We start from the raw sequence: 8992 nt of genomic DNA, 5'->3' as shown, positions 1-8992 counted from the left end.
TGTGGCCTTGTGTGTCCTGCCCAGGGTGTACCCCGCCTCACGCCCAGTGACTGCTGGGATAGGCTCCAGTACCCCCCGTGACTCTTAGTTGGAGTAAGCGGTTAAAGATGAGTGAGTTAGTGAGCTGCTGAGTGAGAGTTTAAGCTGCAGTCCCTTCAGTCGTCAGTAGATGTCAGTGTGGTTCCACAGGACTCCTTTGGATAAACTGGTCTCTCAACCAACCATGTCTCCCTCTGTGGAATTTTTGCTTCTTGATATGAAAAGTGTTCACTTGAACTTGAGGCAAATGGTCTGAATATAGATTAAAATGTACATGATAATAATAATAACACCCATGCTTGTTTTCTACACATAGCAGAGTAAATTAATTGTTAAACTAGAAGCACTCAGAGTGCAAACCTCCGCCAAGGCCATGGGGTCACTGACGCCATAACATCTACACGCCGTGGAATCATTGGACCTAAAAAGTCTAACAATGATGTTTGCTCAGTAGTAAAAAAGTTTCATCTGCTGTGACTGGATAGCATGTATCCTTAGCGCTTGGCATCAGTTTATTGCAACTTGCACCTTTCCCAGAAGCTACTGTCATCTGAGCACTGAGACAAAATTCAATTTATTATTCAACTAAACTGCAAATATATGAATTTTTTAACATTTATGAAACACTTCTCTAAACAAGGCCATAGGGTCACTGACCCTAAAGAGATTCCCCTTGGCACAGTGATCTATTTCTTTTTGTCTCGTTCTCTAAAATTGTATATAATAATCATTAGATTATTAATATATAAACAAAAATAAATTTAAGAAATATTACAATTTGAAATCAAATGCACCCGAACGTGATGACAGCTGCAACTGCTTAATGCTAACTTTTAACATTGAAAATGCCATAGACATGCTAACGCGTTAGCATCGGGATCCAGATCGTGATCCAGATCACCACTAAAATTTAATCACTTGTTCCTCTTGTCATTTCCAACCGCCCCACAAAATTTCTATAAACAAAATAAATGTAAGAAATATTACAATTTGAAAACAAATGCACCCGAACGTGATGACAGCTGCAACTGCTTAATGCTTTTAACATTGAAAATGCCATAGACATGCTAATGCATTAGCATCGGGATCCGGATCACGATCCGGATCACCACTAAAATCTAATCACTTGTCATTTCCAACCACTCCACAAAATTTCATCAAAATCCGTTCAAAACTTTTTGAGTTATCCTGCTGACAGACAAATAAACGCGACCGAAAACATAACCTCCTTGGCGGAGGTAATTACATAATTAACAGGAAACAAAAGCGTTGAGTTCTTGCTCTAAAAACCGTTGAGGTGTAAGATTTTAAAAACATTCTGGACTCACACACCATTCCAACTCATTATAGAAACTTTGCATAATTTATTACCATCCTTGAAAATTGTCAACTGCCTATTTTATGAACACTACCCAATCTACAGCCCATGGATGCCCACAGGCAATGCACTACTTTTACATTATATCTTAATCAAGCGTGCCCCAATCACTCTCATATTTGAAAGTGGGGTGCAGATTAGCACTCACTTTCGCCTGACAAATTTTGATCTGGCTCTGATCCAGATTGTGAATTTTGTGGACATTTGATTTTAATATTGAAAGCCTATTTGGTGTACATTTTGCATTATATCTCAATCAAAAGTGCCTCAATCACTCTCATTTTGCTGTTATGGATTTACCTACACCATCAGAATTGGATGGAGCAGCCAGTCTGCTCTGTGTGAACCTGATCCCGTCAGATCTCAGAAGCTAAGCAGTGTGGGGCCTGGTTAGTACTTGAATGGGAGACCTCTTTGGAACTCCAGGGGCTGTGTGTGTTTCTCCAGGTAAAGCTGGAGGTGCGTCAGGAAGGGCATCTGGTGTAAAACTGTTGCCAAATACCAATGCAGTTCTGGCTGTATCTGCTGTGGCGACCCCAAACAACCAGGAGCAGCTGAAATGACAACAACAACCAAAATTGGATGGAGGTTCCAAATTTAGGCCTGTTGTCTATCTTTCAGTTATCAGTCGAAAACTAAGTGCCAAAAAGCAATGACAAATAGTGCACAGCAGAGATAACCAATGTTCTGTGAAAATTAATACCTCCGCCAAGGAGGTTATGTTTTTCGGTCGCGTTTGTTTTTGTGGAGTTAGAAACTAGAACGTCAAAATTCCCCCTATCCCGCAATGGTGAAGAATCCTTAAAAAATTCCTGGATCTGGATCATGATCCGGATCACCACTAAAATTTAATCACTTGTTCCTCTTGTCATTTCCAACCACTCCACAAAATTTCATCAAAATCTGTTCAAAACGTTTGAGTTATCCTGCTGACAAACAGACAGACAAACATTCAACTAAACTGCAGATATATGAATTGTTGTGTGTTGGGGGTTTGGCTGGATGTTTTTGTGTTGTTTTCTTTTCTTTGCTCTCCAGGTGGTATGCAACTGGTTTTTGTCTGTGGAGAAGGTGCTGGCAGAAGAATCCTTCACCCTCATCAACATTATTGGCTGCACTTGTGGAGGATGTCCACGTGCAGGCCTAATGACTCGCAGCACCTGTGGATGATGCTCACGTGCAGACTTAAGGACTTTCAGCTGAAGCAGATATTAGATGACGTTCTGCATTTAAGCCATGAGTGGTTCAAGCAGAATTGCCGGGAACTCGACCTTGTGACATTCGTTTGTGAGATGCTGAGGACCGCGCCTGGGTTTGACACATCGTGCCTGTGAAGGAGGACGGGTGAGGGACACATGCTGTCAGCACACATCAGAGGTGATTGATTGTCTGAATACGTGTTAATAGTAATTTGGTATTTTGTTACGCAGTATATTTGAACATTGATGAGAATTGTGCAGCTCGCTTCTCACGGCTGTGGCATGCGGACTGATGATCCTCCACCTGTTGTGAGAAGCTGCTCATTTACATAAAGCTTAAAGTCAGACCTGAATGTGTTGCTGATAGCGTGTGCCTTTGAAGGATATTAGTTGTAGCTGTTGACTTACCTCACCTCTTCTATCCTTCACAGAGTCAGTTGTTGTGTCCACCTGGGGGGGTGTTTGGCGGTGAATTTGAGTCCAGAAGCGTCGGGCTTCGATCCCTTTGGGCGCTGGAGAGCGCGCCATCCTTCACTCCACAGACAAGCTGTATATTATGTTGTACACAATTATTGCACAGAAAGGGAAATAAATGTTTTGTTTTTGGAACCGCTTTCCTGGTTATTTAGCGCGGGGTTCAGTCAGACGCAGGTCCGCTCCTCAACCCCGCGTCGGCACATAACATGAATTTTTTTTAACATTTATGAAACACTTCTCTAAACAAAGCCATACGGTCACTGACCCTAAAGAGATTGCCTCCTTGGCACAGTGATCTATTCATCAATTCAGTGTTACAACCAAAACTATGATACATACACTTTTCTTTCCTTTATATTTGACATCCTTGACCATGAAAACATACCACTAGAACTTGGAATCACTTTTATGTCTTTATTAGTTCAAAAGTTATTGTAAAAAAAGGATTTTTCAGTAATGGCGGTTTTCTTCTGGATCTAGCTCCATAACATTTGAAACTACATCAAATCTGATGACACCTTACTGAATCGGTACAGATTCAGCTACAATTTGGTGTTAGTTGTGGATCTCTAGCTTCATTTCTCACCTCACACTGATACATTTTCTATTTTCCCTATATTTTTGCATATTCTGGATCACCAGATCCGGAATCCGGATCCGATCATCACCAAACATTGTTGTTTGATAGAACATTTGACTATGTTACAACCTATTTTTTTTTTAAGCCTTTCTGCCTTGTTTTTGTGGAGTTGGAAACTATATAGAATGTCAAAATTCCCCCTATCCCGCAATCACTTGTTCCTCTTGTCATTTCCAACCACTCCACAAAATTTCATCAAAATCCGTTAAGAACTTTTTGAGTTATCCTGCTGACAAACAGACAGACAAACAAACAAATGCGACCGAAAACATAACCTCCTTGGTGGAGGTAATGATGTAAAAAGAGGATAAAAGTAATACATAAAAATGGAAGGTTCTACAAGTTCAATCGTCTATTTCTATTATGTTGCCTTCAACAGCTTGTATACATTTTATGGCAAAACACCCATAATTTGCTTTTCCTCCATTTTGCTTCCATCCAGCCAGCCAGCCATTTTCTGTTCACCTTGGACAGGCTGCAGCCATCTATTGCGATGGTTTGTTTTAATCTTTGTCTGCTGCACCATGAATGAAGAAGCTAGGGCGCCCTATAAAAGTATTGGAACACTTGGTATTTCACATATTTTAATGTGTTTATGGCATTTCAAATACAGGAAAAAATAATAAAAATCTAAAATTATCTTCCTTAAAGTCAAACTGAAAGCAAATCTCTACAACTTGATATAAAGTAATTAAAAATATAAAAGCCAAAGATGATGGGTTGCATAAGTAATCAGCCCCTTTGGTATAATACCTGTAAATAATCAGGTTTTTTTTTGACAGTTTTCTTCAGACAAGTCGGGATGGATACATGAACATTTCCAAGTCACTGAATATGTCTAGAACTTTTTTTTTTTTTACATCAGTTATGAAGTGGCGACCCCGAGTGCAAACAAGGGAGCAGCCGAAGGGACTTACTTTTTTTATGAAGAAATACAAACAGCATGGTACTCTATGGTAAATCTGTGTGGAGCAGACAGTTCTCAAAAACTGAGTGACTGTGCAAGAAGGAGAAGAGTGAGGAAAGCCACCAAGACACTCAGGCAACCCAGAAGAGGTTACAGGCTTCTGTGGCTGTGATTGAAGAAATTGTACACAGTGCATGCTTCGCATTTTGTATCTCCAGTTATACAGCTTCATGATGCTTTAAACCTAAAGGTAATACCCCGTCACACATAGCTGGAATCACAGAGTGGCATCGGACTTATGAACTGGTGCACATCTGGATCTGGAAGTGTTGGATTTCAGATCCAAAACATTCTGAACGCCATCTGCGAAGTCGACACAGTTAGTCAAAATCGGCCAGTGGCCCCGAGTGTAATGCACATGTTCAAAACTCTCCGGGCGTGGTCGAGATGGTACACCTATCTGATGGCGGTCCATGTGATATCTGAGGACCATCTGACTGCAATTTACATATTGTGATGGCTGCAAAATGGGATCCAAAATGATTTAAGCGCATACGATGGAACCTCGACATAGATTTGGCACTACAAAACCTGCCGGTATGACCTGCACATGCCATGTATAATAATGTCCACCCCCCCAGAGTGCAAAGGAACTGTTGAAATGCATGTGGCACGCTTCATCCATTAATAACTATGAATTATTATCAGGTACAGTGAATGTGAACAGCAGCTATCAAATTGAAAGCTCCGTGTACTACTGTGCGCACGCCGGCACAAATCTGAACAGGGCGTTATATCCACAATAGACCTTACAGTACAGATATTTGTCCATTCCTTCCCATGGGGGACATAAATAATGTGAACTATTGTCTCCATCATAACACGGGCAGCTGCGTCTCTCTGTGGTGCGCAGTAACGCATCATTGCACATGTCAGGCTCAGAGCTGGATGGATCTCACTCTGTAATATATGATCACCTTCTAACTCTGGAGGAGATATAACTTGGAAATGTTGTGCCAGGCCATTACACCGATAAACATGAATCTTATGTTGGGAAAGTGTAGTGACATGGACCCACAACAGGGGGCGTAAATGAACGGACAATGGAAATGCCAAAAGATAACAATTTAATGTTGTGAAAATGTGCACAACGGAATACAGATAACACTGTAGGTAACAGTCAATTAAACAATAGGTTACGTGTGGGCAGGCTCAAGGATAGGAGACGCCTGTCCAGAGAAGAGTCGGGCCCCACACATTTCCACTGCCAGCGGAGACCTGCAATACACCGGAGCCGCCAAGTCCTGAGTCCCCAGGTGGCCACCGCCTCCAGCTGTCGGATCGGGTACTGCTGGCAGGAAGCACAAACAGATCAAGTGGGTGTGTGCACACCCAGCAAGCAGTCAGCAAAGATACAGTTCCTTCCTGAGGGAAAAACCTCCACCTCCAAATACAGGAACTCTGAGTACGTGCAGTGCCTCATGTAACACTTAAACAAGTCAGGAGTGAGAAGTGGGTACGCCAACTCCTTCCAACTTCCACATACTCGGCTACAAGCTGCAAGTGTACAAAAGGTTACGACTGCAAAAAGCTCTGAAGCAAAAACGTGTGCATACGGCACAGAACGGCTGAGTACGTTTACCTGTCGGGTAAGCTGATTTCTCGGCAGAGATGTGGTGTCTCCTCCAGGCTTTTATGGTGATGATGATAATGATGAGTGGTGACAGCTGTCAGCTCCGGGCTCCTGGAGCTCCTCTGTGGCGACTGTGCCCTCTGGTGCCTGAAGCCCGCATTCAGGCAAGGCGCCCTCTGGTGTTGGGCCAGCAGTACCTCCTCTTCGGGCGGCCCACACAACATCTTACCTCCAACAGCAGTCCAAGAGTATTTCACAGTGCCGACATGGACATGAAGCCAGGACAGCAGCCGGCAGTTTGAATCCTCTCAACCAAAATAAAAACATTACTTCCATGTGGTAATCCAACCATCGTGATGTCCAGAGTTGTGTTGTGCTCCTGAAGTGTGCAAAAAAGAAAAAAGAAAGTTCCCTGGAAAGGCGCTCCATCTGAGGGACTGCATGGCCCAACTGCCAGTAAACTTTGAATGAAGCTGTCCAGTGACAGGCATGCGCACATGCGCCACAGCAGGCGTTAAGTGGCCCATGCAGCATTATGCATACATACACACAAACACAAACATAAGGCTGAGTGATAATTACAGCTCCATGCATGTGGTGCACACCGGAGTGCTGTGTTCCTCATGCAGACATGCATGCGTATGTGCGATACACGTGCACGTGTGCGTGAGGAACACAGGCGCTCCGGTCCTGTGTTTGCCATCCAGACATTTGGAGATCGGGCAGTCTGCAGCTTCTTTATAGCCATCTGACATCAGTCTGTGTCATCTACATATCTACATACACCCTGGATGCGATCTGAAAGATGTGGACGAGGCAGTCTGTCTGCGCTCTGACACTGCAGACCACATCTCTTTTCCTCCCGACTGGCATGGATTATGGCAATATTTGCTGTATCGGACATGCTTCCAGCAAATTCTTGCTATGTGTGATGAGGGCTTAGAACTGTGCATTCCATTTTTTGTATAGATTTACAGTAAAAAAGTACAAACAAAACAAAAACAATTTATAAGCATGCACCACCAGAGGGCAGACGGCTCACACCAGCCGACCTGCTCTCACAACAAAAATGGAGGCTGTCAACCTGAGAATACTGATTTCTTTCTTCAGTATAATCTCACCTCTTCTGTGATCCTCTGATGGTTCTCTGGACTCAGTACCCAACGTCTCTTTGCTGGATGGGAGCTGTTGCTCTCCCCACTGGTTAGCTCAACCATCAGTGGAGCGAATTTCTGCAGACGACAAAAAATAACAATAAATAAACAGGATTAATAATAAAGACAAAGTGAATCATAATAATAATAAAATTAACATTAATAATAATAACCTGATCAGTTGGACGTCCTGTTAGAACTCCTGGATACAGCCATTGATATGGACTGAATCAATGGTTTTCATTTGTAGTTTGGCATAGAGGAGGTCCACATGTGGCATGATATGATGGAACAGTTACAGGAAGAACATGAAGTGTAGATGCTCCAGTAGCATATGGCAAAGGCTCCTGCTTCTCTGACAGTACTGGGCTCAAAGTCATCGAAGTCTTGTATGGTCTCAAAACAGAAACTGAGGCTCTCCCTGTGCTTAAACACTGTGTTGATGGCACGGCTGTGAAAGTTCCACCTGACAGTGCTGGATGTTGGCATCCTGTGTATCAAGCACACCTGTTCGCTTGGGGGATCTTGAAAAAAAAAGCTGGTGAAGGTAAACCACGGAAAATCCAAAGGTTGTCTGAGCTCTCATCGTGGCCTCGGAAAGCTAATTCAAAGGCTCCACAAAATTTAACACAGTCTATTATTCTTGAGAGAATGGGGCCAAACTAAAATACAAAATGGAGCAAAATGGGGACTGATAATCACAAAAGGGGGCAAAACGTAACGAAATGGAGTAGACTGACCCAGACTGACTTCAAATAAGTACTTTTATTTAATTGTTTGGCATTTGTTTTTTGTGAGAGTGCTCAGTACATGTATTTGGGGCAGGTGCGCCATCTGGTGTTCAAGAGATGAAACTTCAGCCACTGGGTCACTGCTCCATTTCGTTACGTTTTTTTTTACCCCATTTTGGGATGAATTAATCCATGTCATGTGACATACAAAGCACCAATCAAATGACAAGGATCCACTCAGCCGTTATATAATGTTCTCTACAGTTGCCTTTTATCACCTTTAGTTTCTAGCACTCTCTGCCTCCCTCTGGTGATTCTTGTGTCCTTACAGGTCTTAGTTTCTGTCTTAGCTTTACCTCCATCTAGTGCTCGTTTTTGTCTGTTGGGTTAACAGTTCCAGTTTTTCCCTGGTTGACAGGAGCGACTCAAAAACTGACAGGAAACGGACTTCAGTTTTTGATGTTGTATTGAATCGATGCCTTCACCGAACAGCTCATGTCTACATCAGCGTGCAGGCTGATCTCACACACTCTGCTGACTTTCTCCCTGCACTCCAGCTCCGCCCCAGATGGACGAGCCGTTCCCCTCAATGTGGATCAGTAAATTATGTGATTATGGCTGAAAGATGTTGCATTTTGACATGTATCTGCGGTGAGTGCACACGTTGTATTTAACGGTATGTATAAAAGTAAAACCGTCCGTGTAGCGTGATAAACAGGAAAATATTTATCATGGCATACAACATAAAGTTATTATTATTACTATCATTATCTGTATAAGAGGATATGAAGTTATTATTAGTATTATATGAAGTTAGCAAAGTAGCAAACTAGC

At 42.6% G+C, this 8992-nt stretch overlaps 1 pseudogene; it reads left to right on the top strand.

Annotated features, from left to right (window-relative positions):
* The first annotated feature begins 1736 nt into the window (after positions 1-1736).
* LOC117513160 lies at positions 1737-1855 on the top strand (annotated as a pseudogene).
* The last annotated feature ends 7137 nt before the right edge of the window (positions 1856-8992 follow it).

The sequence above is a fragment of the Thalassophryne amazonica genome, chromosome 6 (assembly GCF_902500255.1).
Source record: "Thalassophryne amazonica chromosome 6, fThaAma1.1, whole genome shotgun sequence".
NCBI classification, from domain to species: Eukaryota; Metazoa; Chordata; class Actinopteri; order Batrachoidiformes; family Batrachoididae; genus Thalassophryne; species Thalassophryne amazonica.
The sequence above is the reverse complement of the archived record's forward strand: the minus strand, read 5'-3'. Positions and strand labels throughout refer to the sequence as shown.